The sequence below is a fragment of the Pinus tabuliformis genome, chromosome 9, assembly GCF_031772625.1.
Source record: "Pinus tabuliformis cultivar Carrire ecotype Pingquan chromosome 9, CPIR1, whole genome shotgun sequence".
Classification (NCBI taxonomy): domain Eukaryota; kingdom Viridiplantae; phylum Streptophyta; class Pinopsida; order Pinales; family Pinaceae; genus Pinus; species Pinus tabuliformis.
Window position 1 is genome coordinate 213,525,027 of NC_142307.1, and position 14,644 is coordinate 213,539,670.

The following is a 14,644-nucleotide window of genomic DNA, read 5'->3' on the forward strand; positions in this document are numbered from 1 at the left end:
GAGAGATCGAAATGTTATTCATTATTGGTTGTTGCATGAAGAAGAGCATTTGATGTGTGGGACCAATACTCTGTCACCAGCCTCCTAAATAACGATCCTTCTCTCTCCATCAGTTTCAATGGATGATCACACTCCACCATCTCACCTGCATGAATTCAAGATCATAATAGTTCAAATTAGATACAGGTGAATAGATCTACTTTCAGTACAGTACCGTCCATTTCCTCGAGAACAACAAATTCAAATGAAACCAATCCATGCATACAACACAAAGATAAGATAGAATGATAGGGCCTTACCATCACTGATGGCAACAACCATGTCACTGTCTATAACAGTAGGTATCCTGTGTGCAACAATAATTACAGTGCAACCTGCAAATTCCTTTCTAATTATTGTTTGGAGAATGACATATGTAGCATCGTCTAGTGATGTTGCTGCTTCATCTAGAACAAGGATTCGACTTTTCCTTAGCAATGCACGTCCCAAACAAAACAATTGTCTTTGCCCAACACTCCAATTCTCTCCATCACTCCCCACTGCATTTTATTGATCTTTTAGAGCCACAAAAAACTTCCAAATCTAACAGCCAAATTCATGGCCATGTCAAAGAATTTTATTGCATTCAAAAATATATATTTACTACAAAAATAACCAGGTGCATATAAGCCATCCACCTTCCCTCTTACAATGTCTCCAAGTTGACACTTATTCAGAACCTTAATCAAAGCAGAAAATAAATTCATGGCATTATTTATTTTTTCATTCTACATATGATAAACTCAGTTAGAGATTATGTTGAATAGAATTTACATACTTCCCAAATTGTTAACTCTGAGTGCTCAGATAATGGATCTAGGTTGAAGCGAATAGTTCCATGAAAAAGAGTTGGCTCTTGAGGAATAATCCCAAGGCGTGACCGCAAATCATGAAGCCCAATAGAGGTAATATCCAAACCATCTATGGATTCTACCCCCTGCAGGTTCAACTAATCGAAAAATAGTACTAATGAGAGTGGTTTTCCCACTTCCCGTTCGGCCAACAATCCCAATCTTTTGCCCTCTTTCAAATGCACATGTAATGCACCGTAAAACAATGGGACTATTGGATCTATATCTAATCTGCACACGTATCAAATATATTTGATTGAAAACATCATTAACCATTCAAATTTATAATTTGAACAGTCATCTTTTTAGAAAACACAACTCAGATACCTTCAAGTCATGTAACTCCACCTTCCCATGCGAAGGCCAATTATCTGGTGGTCTGTGATCTTCTATAACGGCTGGTGCCTCACTACGAATGTGCATATACTTTTTGATGCGTTCTACAGAAACAATGTAGTTTGCAAGTGTACATTGGTTTTGAATACTTTTAACCAACGATATGTTCAATGATAGACCATAAGATAGGTCCATCCCAACGAAACCTGCACCAGTTCAATTTGTTAGGCATGATTAACTTATATATAAAAGTGTCCAGTAACAGCATAAATCTCCCACAGTTGACATTTAGTTTCATTGTTCAACTTCATACCAGGATTGAAGCTGCCCTTTGGGAGTAGAACCATAGCAAGAGCAGAGGAGCAAATAACAGTTGCATTTAACATCTCTAGACGCTGGATCAACCATTTATTTGCTGAGAAACCGTAGAAAAAGGGGCTCGATTTTTTGTCAATAAGGTCTAAGTTCTTCTTGAAGAACTGATCCTCAACCCTGAAAGCCCTAATGGTCATTGTTCCTGCTATGGACTCGCCAAAATGATTTGCAATAGGTGATTCGTTGTACCATTCAGTCTCATCAATTATTTAGCAGAAGAAAAATAGTATTTCTGATTAAATTGAACAAACAAAAAATCAGTTATCATTTCTCTCACAATATTGGCAGTCAAGTAAAGAGTCTTCTCAAGAAACTTGTGTGAATTAGCGATTTACCTGGAGTCGAAAGGCCAAATAAATCAATGGAATGGATGCAAACAAAACTTTCCATGTCACAACAGCCACAACTCCAAGACTGTTGTAAGCAATCATGGTAGATGACATGCACATGACAAAGCTGAAAGGAATGTCTACGTCAAGAATGTTGAAATCTGAAGAAACCTGTAAAAGGAGGTCGACAAGATAAATGTCAGTAGCTTTCTACCCTCGTGTATGTTAAATTTCACTTTTTGTCAAAGACTTAATTACGTAAAGAATGAAGCCTATCGTAATTATGTTTACTCTGCTGAGAACCCTTCCCAATGGAGTTGCATCAAAGAATTCCATCGGTGCTCGGAATAAAGAAGTCAGAAGCTCATAAAAGAAGGATGTTGATGCATTAAGCCCCAAAAGAACGGTGAAAAGTGACCGAAGGAATAGGAAAAATATAGATGTGAACCGAATGGCTGAGTACACTATTATTAACCTTAATACACCGATTTGAGGACTTTGCAACTTAGCAGCCATCCAAGTATTTCCTAAAATCTGCCCAATCAAGAATATAAGATGACCAAGACCAGCACATACACAATATAAGAAACCTTTATTCTGTTTCAAATAGTCAATGTATGGCTTCACACCGGTGTCCCCAACTTCCTTCTCTTCCCTTTTAACTAGCTGATCCCCGTTAGAAGCTATATTTGAAATCAGTTTTTCTGTCTGGCTTGCTGCTTTGAATATCTCTCTCTTCCTTGACAAGTTCATCTTTTGTGGATGGCTTTGTCGCTGCTGATTCATTGGAACCAACAGTGTTCTCGTTTGCATTCACAAGGTCCCTAAATGCCTCACTTGAGAATAACAGTTCCTGATATTGCCTGGCTTGATGAATCTCACCGTCCAACATCAGCTACAAAAGAGAGAAACTTCAATGTAGAAATTAACAAAAGAGGTCAAAACTATTAGCATTAAATTATATGTCAAAGTTGCAGAAAATATTTTAATGTGCCATCCATCAGAAAACTTTGCCAAAAGGATGTTTGCAAGCAAGCAAGCAGCTTCCACATGGCTAGGATAACTGTTTACTAGCCATAATAGCATCAAATGCCAGGAGAAAATCAACTTGGTGTGTTACAAGAATTACTGTTTTTTTTGACAGTGCTCCCGTTATATATTCCTACACATCAAAATATGTCTATTAGGAAGCTAAGAAAAACAAAAAGCATTGCTATAGAAAGCTGCAACGCACAAAATTAGCACTAGCTACATAATAATTTCAAAACCTTTTATATCAAAAGGAAATGACCATATTAACCTTAAATAAGCTAGTAGCAGTATGAGCATCAACAACACTGAAAGATCATCCAAAAGATAAATACCAGAATCTTGATATAAAGCATGGGCAAGCTGTATCCGTTGTTTCTGGCCACCACTGAGATTGACAACTCTTTCTCCTATTTCAGTCAGATCACCAAAAGAAAAATTCAGGAGATATTTGTACAGCAAAGACTTTAAGATAACCTCCTGATATTTCTGCTCCTCCTTGTGGCGTCCGAATAATATGTTGTCTCGTACCGTTCCTGTTTGAATCCATGCAGTCTGAGAAACATATGCGAGGGTGCCACAGACTTGCAATTGCAGAGGCAGGGCTGAGTACAATGAGAAAAAAATACACCAATTTAAATGGTTGATAATATTAGGTTAAACTCGGCAATTCCAACGAGCTCCTCGCTGAGCCACTTCCGATTCGAAGGCGGCGTAAGCAAGCTGGCATACTGTTGGAGATCCCTAGTATCCTTGTGCATACTCTTGGCAGCCTTCTTCCTGGCCAGCGCAAATACTAAAGCATCCATACCATCCTCATTAATATAAACCTCGATATTGACCTCATCCTTACAAGGCACTATAGAATGATACATCGTCGAGATCAGATCATGTCTGCTCTGAAGCTCCATGGTCGCCAACAAGCCCTGGCAATATCGGCGCCCGTTGGCATAAAACTTGAAGACAATCTATCCTTTCAGCAGCAGGGGAGTATCGTTTCCCTCCTCAGTACCTAATAGATTAAAATTTTTCTCAAAGATCCTGTCCTTCGTTGCAAATTGCGCCGCCTAGGCAATCCTGTCCTTCGTTGCAAATTGCGCTGCCTAGGCTAGGGCGATCTGCTCGTTTTTCCGTCGTTGACAGCAAAGGCGATCATGAAAGTGATGCAGAAGAACTCTCTGTAGTAAGACTGAGGGCCTGCGGGGATCAAAGCTTTTGCATAACAGGGCGAGGTTCAATGTACATTAGAATTCAGGAATTTAATCAATATTTGGAAAAAGCAGTGAAAGTGCAGTGCATGCTTGCGAGATGACACTTCAAATCAACAGTTTATGACACTTTAAATCAACGGTTGAAAGTGTTTGACTTGATCCAACGGAGGAGAGTGAAAGTGTTGACAATTGTTGATGCATAGGATCAACTGATTCAATTTACCAGTTAAATCATTCTTGACTCCTACCAACACTGCAAAAAATTGCTTCTCTTGACATGGGGGTCCTTACTCATTTGACCAAGCTATGTAATTCTGCCATCCAGAGGTCTCCACTAAATGATAAGGATTGTTAGGGTTAATACCATTCACAACGAAATTTAAAGCTTCTAATTAAAAATGGGCCTAGTTGACAAAGTGATCCAAAGGTTCTACCCATCCCTCTTCTATGTTCTTAGAGAGCACCACCCCAACCTAATGGATGTGCTCAATTCGACCGTTTTAATATACTAATTAGGAGAAAAAGGGAGCCCTTCCACAATATTTAATAAAGATGTACAAATTCCTAGATGGAGAGAACCATGTGTCACATCCATCTTCATCCCAAGTGCTAATGTGGAGGGTTCACCCAAACGGAAGCATTCTCGATAGGATCTTTGGAATAATCCACCAATTCCTCCTCCATACCAAGTTTCCACCCTATCACGTTTGAAAAAAAATCGATAATTAAACTGACTGTGTCTACTCTCTGCTGCAAGACAAAGCACCTAACAGTGCCTACGATCACTGAAACCCTAGCTTCACACTAGTATGGAAAATAGAAACCTTCCTCGCAGTCCTAAAGTGTATGCAGCGGGCTGGGAAAAGCAAGTGATACCGCCCAAAGAGATCACACAGTTATCTCCCACGAAGAAAATCCCATCCAACCTCTTGCGAAGGCTTCCGACGCAATGTCCCTAACCGCAAAGCCATCTCCAAACCCCACTTTTATTAACAAAATGTTCTTAATATAATATTATAATAATGTATTCAATTATATAAATAAAATATTAGTATATAAATATTTTTGAAATATTACAATTATATAAAGGTGTCTAATTATTAAATGGTTTTTTTTGGAATTTAGCAATATAATTTAGGAAAAATTGTAATTTTAGTTATTTAAATGTATTTTTAAATTTCTAAATAAATTTTGTATTTTGGAAAACCTTTATCACACTTAGTGTCTATAAATTACATGACTTGTTTCGATAGATTACATGAATCATATTTATGATTTAAAAAAAAAATTATGCCTCACAAAATTAACCCAAAATAAAAAAAACCCAAAAAGATAAAACAACTTATAATAATTAAACTATGTTATATAAATAAAATATTAATATGTTATAATAATTAAATTGTTTATATAAATAAAATATTAATATGTTATTTTTTCAGTCAAAGGTTTGGAATTATAATTTTGTTAGAATTATAATATTTTTTGATTTTAGATTTTAGAGATTTATACTAATTTTGATAATATTTTTCCAATTAACCATATTATAAAATATTTAATATTGGTTTTGGATCATTTTTTATATTATAAAAATATATATATTTTTTATAATAAAAAATTATTATAAATCCAAAGAAATTAAAAAATTTTATTTATCAAATTGAAAATAATTTAATTCATTTATTTATTAAATTTATATAGAGTCAAAATTAATCAAAATATGTCTATGAGGCTTTGAATAGATGGTGATGTCAATGATTCAATTCCCACCAAGCTTACAAAAATTAATGAAATTATTATTATTATAATTATTATTATGAGACATAGTCAAATATTTACATAACAGAACATGCCATTAGTCTAGAATTTGAAATTACATAATAGAACAAGACAACATCTTTATTATATTTTTATTATTTTTATTTGTCTAATTTGACCTAGTTAAATATTTACATAACAACACAAGACATGACAACACATTTTCCACACTGATAGGCTTGCTTGAGTAATTGTGACATGGGGGCATTTAAGCCATCAAAATCACCTAGGATGGTAAGAGCCCTCGGTGACTTGAGTAGTTGTGACAGAGGGTCATTTAAGCCATCAAAATCACCTAGGATAGCACAAGCCCTAAGCATGACTAGATTTTTTACCATGGAACAAGTGACCTTTACACCACATAGTGCCTTAAGAGAACACCTTGTTACCATGCCTAATTTTGATTCCACATTAAAAAAAAATTAACATATATATATAAATCACATGAAAAATTATGTATTAAATGATATGGACAATTTGGGCATGAAAATTCAAATTTAATATTATCCAATTGTTTTATGTTTTGGTTATTTTTTTGGGTGTATTTATTAATCAATTTTGTTAAAATTTTGAGAGGGATCTATTGGAATTGTAAGTTTCAGTTGTGTAATATGCATAATCCAAATACTTATTTTTCAAAATATTGACTTTATTCACACATTTAAAAATACACTTCAAATCACTAAAAATTATAATCTCACCAATAATTGTATAGTCAAATTTTGATTGAAAAAGGAAAATGTAAAATAGATAAATTGAATCCTAAAATATATTTATACACTGTTATAAGAAATTTATTAAACAAGGTTGATATCTAGTTCACATCTATATCATGTATACTTTCCATAGCATAGTTTAACTAATAAGATGTTTAGGTCATTTTCCAAGTTTTTTTTCTCATCAATTTTGCAACTAAAATTTAAGTAGAAAATTAAAATTTTTATAATCAGGCAATTCTAAATCTTAATGTCTTAGAAAATTTTCAATACATTAAGTTCATATATTCATTAAAAAAATATATTATACAATAAGTCCATATATTTATTCAAAAATGTATTTTAAACCATAAAAAAATCAGTCTAAAATTGTATGATTTATTCCAACCAAAAAATACCAAAACTTAGCTCTATTTGCTGGACTGGCTCTGTACTCCCTTTTTTCTGTTTTGGATATGGTATTTTATGGAGACATGCTTTTCTGGCCTTGACAACAAATATTTGGGCACTGGATAATGATATTGGCAAACAATATACTGTTTCTAATGATGCATCAATTGGAACTCAATGTACTGATTTACTGTCTAAATAAAACCAGCGTTTTTTCTTATGTAAAAACAAATTAAACTCACATCAATTTCAATTCCAAGAAATTGATGATTTTCATAATTAGAATGTAGGTTGTTCTGATGAGTGAAGTGTCGACTTGAAACATCGATCACTTTATTCAAAATATACCGGATCACCCACTTCAAACATTTATCATTTCATTCAAAATATACAATTTCTCAGCAAATTGACAACCAGCAACAAATTGCCAACCAGCAAAAACTGTAAATGTTAGTATAAAATCTGTCCTTGAAAATGACACACCTGTGTATAAACTAATGGCTTACCTCTAGCTTTCGTACCAGTTCTTGAACATTGGGAGCCGACACAATGATATGACGGGCAGCTGGTGCGATGAATCCGGCGTCCACGGCCTGATCGATGAAAGTTAACAGCGAACCGTAGTACCCTTCCACATTCAATAACCCAACAACCTGAACGTGTTGCAAAAAAAGAAAAACATTGAAGGTCATGATGTTTTCACATAACAAAGGTTTCTGACCAATAACAAAGGTTCATGTTTTCACATAACAAAGGTTTCTGACAAATAACAAAGGTTTCTGACCATAGTCCAATTTTTCCGTGAAAGATCATATTTTATTTGAAAAGGATCTAAAGAGTTATCGAAAAATAAATAGCTCTTTGAACCCTATCTCAAACTAACTCGGAATCTTTCTCCTGTGGAAGTTCATACTTTGTTCGAAAAAATTCTAAATAGTTGTATAGTTCTCTGAACCCTATCTCAAACTAAGTCCAGGAAATAAATGACAGGTTGGGAATGTTAATTTACTGGTTTGTCGTGGATGCCGAGCTGAGCCCATGTGATGACCTCCAACAGCTCTTCCAGAGTCCCGTATCCTCCTGTTAAACAATTAACGATTATTTTTGCTGGGAAGTTATATATATATATATATATATATGTCCATCCCCAGGAATTGGGAACATGGTTATGAGTCAATATAATAATAATAATTATAAATATGAAGGTGTTATAATTTGCTCAGAAGCTTATTTTACAGCTTAATATGATGTGTAATGCTGTCAGTCTTTCATCAAAATTGAATTGAAATATTGTTTATGTTCCTAATTTTTTTTTAATCTAAAAAAATTATATAATTATACAAAACATTTAAATAATATTATCTCATAAAAATTGTACATGGCAGAAATTGGATCCCTCAGCACATGTTAAATCCGTATTTAAGATGGATGTAAGCTAATCATATTTATCAAAATTTAGTTCAGTCCATTATCTACCCAATCTTAAATTTGGGCAGCAAAGATAATTGTAATTCCACTTAACCACCCTAAATAACCCCATTTGACTCCATCCATTTATCTATTATCAAGAATCTAATAATTTTTATACCCCATTTGACTACCATCCATTATTTCTCATCAAAAGTCTTATCATTTTTATAACTGCATTTGACTGCCATCCATTATCTATTATCAAGAGTCTTATATATATATTTTTATTTTTTTTATGTTTTATGTTTTTTGCTTTTTTAACTGCAGTTCAAAAATAAAATTTTATAGTTCTTTTATGTTTTTTGATTTTTTGCCTGCAATTTAGTAATAGAAATTTATAGTTTTTTTATATGTTTTGCCTTTTTTTAATTACAATTCAGTAATAGAATTTTAAAAATTCCCTAATAGAATTTTTAGCATAGTGAGTGGTTTTATTTTTATTTAGAATGTGTTTTTAAATTCCTTCTAAAAACAATTGGAATGCTGAGATTATTCTTATTTAGAATGTGTTTTTAAATGTTTTCTAAAAACCATTTGAAATACAAATATTATGCAGATTTCATAATCCAATATATGTATCATTTTTATTTAGAATGTGCTTTTAAAAGTAAAAAAAAAAAAGCATAAATCTCAATATGTATTTCTAAAAAATATCTATTAAATTTAGAGCAAAATTGAGCCCAAAATTAATCCAGAAAATAAATAAATAAAATTAACCAATAACTTATATTTTCAAGATTCAAACAATGAACAACCATGGATGCTAATTGAGTAGGTTTAATTCCATAAAAATTGGAAAATATATAAGATAATTTAAAATAATAATACAATTTCAAAGAATTATTCTTTTCTTTTTTATTTTATAATTTATATTAAAGCTATCAATTAATTATTATTTTAATATTAGTAAAATAATTATAAAAATAAAAATATCAATTAATTATATTTTTAATTATTAATAAAATAATTATAAAAAAATATTTGAAAGAACAATTTTAATTAATTATATTTTTTATTTATTAATAAAATAATTATAAAAATAAAAATAAAATTATTTGAAGTAATAGTTTTATTTAATGAATATTTTGAGTCCAAAGAAAAAAAAAATATATAAAAAATAATTTCAAACACTAAAATAAATAAATAATTCTTCCTTATTTAAATAACTTCTTATTGATGAAAGTGAAAGTTAAAGGTACCAATTAATTATTATTTAAATATTAATAAAATAATTATTTCAAATTATAATATTATCTCCTCTTTAATTGAATAGAACTTTTAATTCATCTATATTAAAGCTACTCATTGTTTTAAATACTAATAAAATAATTATTTCAAATTATAAGTATAACACTATTGTCTCAATCTTTAATTAAATATATTTCATTTAACTAAAAATAATATATTTATTTAATTTTATAATATTATTTGCTTTTTAATTAAATAATTTTTTTAATAAATTGAATAGAATTTTAAATTTATCAATTAATTATTATTTTAAATATTAATAATACATATATTGAAAATTATAATATCATTTGCTCAATTTTTAATAAAATGGATTTAATCTAAATCCGGAAAAAAATAATAAGCCCATAGTTTTATAGACTCTATCAGTCAAATAACTACATAAAAAGTTCTCATATAAAACAGTATTAAATTTTATATTTATAATAATAAAATATATAATTCTCATATAAAAATCAAACATGCTTATTAATAAAGATGGTGTAGATCACTATTAAATTTAACAAAGATTGTGAAGATCGATATTAAATTTAATAGATACCGGGATATATACACTATGAAACTTTATACACATTAAATTCAACAGATGTTTGGAATATATACATGGTTAAAGTTTATTTATATATATAACTGCATGGAGAATCATGCAAACAGGGTTAGAAGAGAACTGTGCACCATTAAATTCTACACCTATTGATATTGAAACATTAAATTAATAGATATTGAGATATATACAGTTAGATTTAAAATCTCGAAGCATATATCCTGTGATATTATATTCAATCATGCCCCGTTCAGTGCATAATGCTGTCGATGCAGCATAGAAATGGGAATGGTCCCCTACTTTGTGCATAATGGTTACCAGTGTACATGGACTTAACCAGTGTACCCAACCACATCCCAACGGACCAACCTTGAGGTTGTAAGTTATGAGAAGCTTTTACAGAAGAAAGTAGAAGATAATGTGTACCCAAACCACGGCCCAACAGACCAACCTTGAGGTTGTAAATTATGAGAAGCTTTTAGATAGACTGTATTTTAAATTGAGGTTTTTGTTATTAGAATTGATCAACCTTGAGGTTCCAAATTATGATAAGCTTTTACAAATAATGAGAGGCTTTTACAGAAGTAAGAATGAGAAGAGACCAACCTGGCAAGGCAATAAAAGCATCCGATTGACGCACCATTTCTGCTTTTCTTTGATGCATGTCGCCTACAGCTTTCACTTAACCTATTGTTTCACCTGTAATCTGCATATTAACTCTCAGTTTAATACATACATATATATGATATCAATAACTTTTTGATCTATCTCTTCTGGATCTATCATATTAAAGTTTTTGAATGAACTATCGATAGACTGAAACTAATCAATGGAGATAGAGTTGAAATGTGAAGGGAGCAAATCCAGCTCCATGTCCAGATTCAAGACCGTGTGCGTATATAATCTGGACATGGACATGGAGCTGGATGTGCTCCCTTCAGATTTCAACTCTATTTTCATTGATTATTGTCATTACAAGTTGAATCACCAGATATGGCCTATGCACTTTAAATAGACCCGGCAGAATATCCAATGACTCAAATTTCTTGATAAAGTAACAGCTAAAAAAACAACAGCTAGATTTGGCCTGATAACCCCTAGCTTGGTCTAAAATTGTATGATTTATTCCAATCAAAAAATACCAAAACTTAGCTCTATTTGCTGGACTGGCTCTGTACTCCCTTTTTCTGTTTTGGATATGGTCTGTACTCCCTTTTTTCTGTTTTGGATATGGTATTTTATGGAGACATGGTTTTCTGGTCTTGACAACAAATATTTGGGCACGCGATAATGATATTGGCAAACAATATACTGTTTCAAATGATGCATCAATTGGAACTCAATGTACTGATTTACTGTCTAAATAAAACCAGCGTTTTTTCTTATCTGAAAACAAATTAAAATCACATCAATTTCAATTCCAAACGTATATGGAAAACGATCGATGTATTCCGTGCATGGACTCACAAGCAAAACAGTGACAAGCGTACGCGAAAACCAGCGCGTACAGTAATATATGATTATCGATTCGAAGATGCAAAACACCGCCTCCGTATTTGCAAAAAAAGATATCCAGCACCAAATCTTCCTTCCGTATGCACAAAAAGATGAGATGACATATCCGAAGTTGTATATAATCATGTAAAATCAAGATTTGACTCACACACTAATTCATTCCATCTCTCAATGGATTCCAATTCTCCCTTCTCCCAGCTGGATCTTGACGCTACTCTCTTGTGCATTGGAACGTACTCCTGCACAAATATTTATCAACAAATTGAAGATTTTCATAATTAGAATGGAGGTTGTTTTGATGAGTGAGGTGTCGACTTGAAACATCGATCACTTTATTCAAAATATACCGGATCACCCACTTCAAACATTTATCATTTCATTTAAAATTGACAACCAGCAAAAACTGTAAATGTTAGTATAAAATCTGTCCTTGAAAATGACACACCTGTCTATAAACTAATGGCTTACCTCTAGCTTTCGTACCAGTTCTTGAACATTGGGAGCCAACACAATGATATGACGGGCAGATGGTGCGATGAATCCGGCGTCCACGGCCTGATCGATGAAAGTTAACAGCGAACCGTAGTACCCTTCCACATTCAATAACCCAACCTGAACGTGTTGAAAAAAAGGAAAACATTGAAGGTCATGATGTTTTCACGTAACAAAGGTTTCTGACCAATAACAAAGGTTGATGTTTTCACATAACAAAGGTTTCTGACAAATAACAAAGGTTTCTGACCATAGTCCAATTTTTCCGTGAAAGATCATATTTTATTTGAAAAGGATCTAAAGAGTTATCGAAAAATAAATAGCTCTTTGAACCCTTTCTCAAACAATTAACGATTATTTTTGGTGGGAAGTTTTATATATATATATCAATCCCCAGGAATTGGGTACATGGTTATGAATTGGGAACATGGTTATGAGTCAATAATAATAATAATAAATATAATAATAATAATTATAAATATGAAGGTGTTATAATTTGTTGAGAAGTTTATTTTACAGTTTAATATGAGTGTAATGTTGTTAGTCTTTCATCAAAATTGAATTGAAATATTGTTCATGTTCGCAATTTTTCTTTTAATTTAAAAAAATTAAATAATTATACAAACATTTAAATAATATTAGCTCATAAAAATTGTACATCGGCAGAAATTGGATCCCTCAGCACATGTTAAATCCCTATTTAAGATCCATGTAAGCTAATCATATTTATCAAAATTCAATTCAGTCCATTATCTACCCAATCTTAAATTTGGGTAGCAAAGATAATTGTAATTCCACTTAACCACCTTAAATAACCCCATTTGACTCCATCCATTTATCTACTATCAAGAATCTAATAATTTTTATACCCCATTTGACTACCATCCATTATTTCTTATCAAAAGTCTTATCATTTTTATAACTGCATTTGACTGCCATCCATTATCTATTATCAAGAGTCTTATATATATATTTTTATTTTTTTATGTTTTATGTTTTTTTGCTTTTTTAACTTCAGTTCAAAAATAAAATTTTATAGTTCTTTTATGTTTTTTGATTTTTTGACTGCAATTTAGTAATAGAAATTTATAGTTTTTTTTTTATAGTTTTTGCCTTTTCTTAATTACAATTTAGTAATAGAATTTTAAAAATTCCCTAATAGAATTTTTAGCATAGTGAGTGGTTTCATTTTTATTTAGAATGTGTTTTTAAATGTTTATACAAATATTATGCAGATTTCATAATCCAATATATGTATTAGTTTTATTTAGAATGTGCTTTTAAAAGTAAAAAAAAAAAAAAACATAAATCTCAATATGTATTTCTAAAAAATCTCTATTAAATTTAGAGCAAAATTGAGCCCAAAATTAATCCAGAAAATAAATAAATAAAATTAACCAATAACTTATATTTTCAAGATTCAAACAATGAACAACCATGGATGCTAATTGAGTAGGTTTAATTCCATAAAAAATTGAAAATATATAAGATAATTTAAAATAATAATACAATTTCAAAGAATTATTCTTTTCTTTTTTATTTTATAATTTATTAATATTAAAGCTATCCATTAATTATTATTTTAATATTAGTAAAATAATTATAAAAATAAAAATATCAATTAATTATATTTTTAATTATTAATAAAATAATTATAAAAATAAAAATAAAATTATTTGAAGTAATAGTTTTATTTAATGAATATTTTGAGTCCAAAGAAAACTAAAATATATAAAAAATAATTTCAAACACTAAAATAAATAAATAATTCTTCCTTATTTAAATAACTTCTCATTAATGAAAGTGAAAGCTAAAGATACCAATTAATTATTATTTAAATATTAATAAAATAATTATTTCAAATTATAATATTATCTCTTTAATTGAATAGAACTTTTAATTCATCTATATTAAAGCTACTCATTGTTTTAAATACTAATAAAACAATTATTTCAAATTATAAGTATAACACTATTGTCTCAATCTTTAATTAAATATATTTCATTTAACTAAAAATAATATATTTATTTAATTTTATAATATTATTTGTTTTTTAATTAAATATTTTTTTAATAAATTAAATAGAATTTTAAACTTATCAATTAATTATTACTTTAAGTATTATTAATACATATATTAAAAATTATAATATCATTGGCTCAATTTTTAATAAAATGGATTTAATCTAAATCCCAAAAAAAAAAAATAATAAGCCTATAGTTTTATAGACTCTATGAGTCAAATAACTACATAAAAAGTTCTCCTATAAAACAGTATTAAATTT

General features: G+C 30.3%; 2 pseudogenes; both read right to left on the reverse strand.

Annotated features, from left to right (window-relative positions):
* Window positions 1-14: 14 nt before the first annotated feature.
* On the reverse strand, window positions 15-3,870 carry LOC149147911 (ABC transporter C family member 10-like; annotated as a pseudogene).
* Window positions 3,871-4,779: 909 nt separating this feature from the next.
* The window catches only part of LOC149147912 (cytokinin riboside 5'-monophosphate phosphoribohydrolase LOG1-like), a 47,674-nt pseudogene continuing 37,809 nt past the window's right edge, over window positions 4,780-14,644 (reverse strand).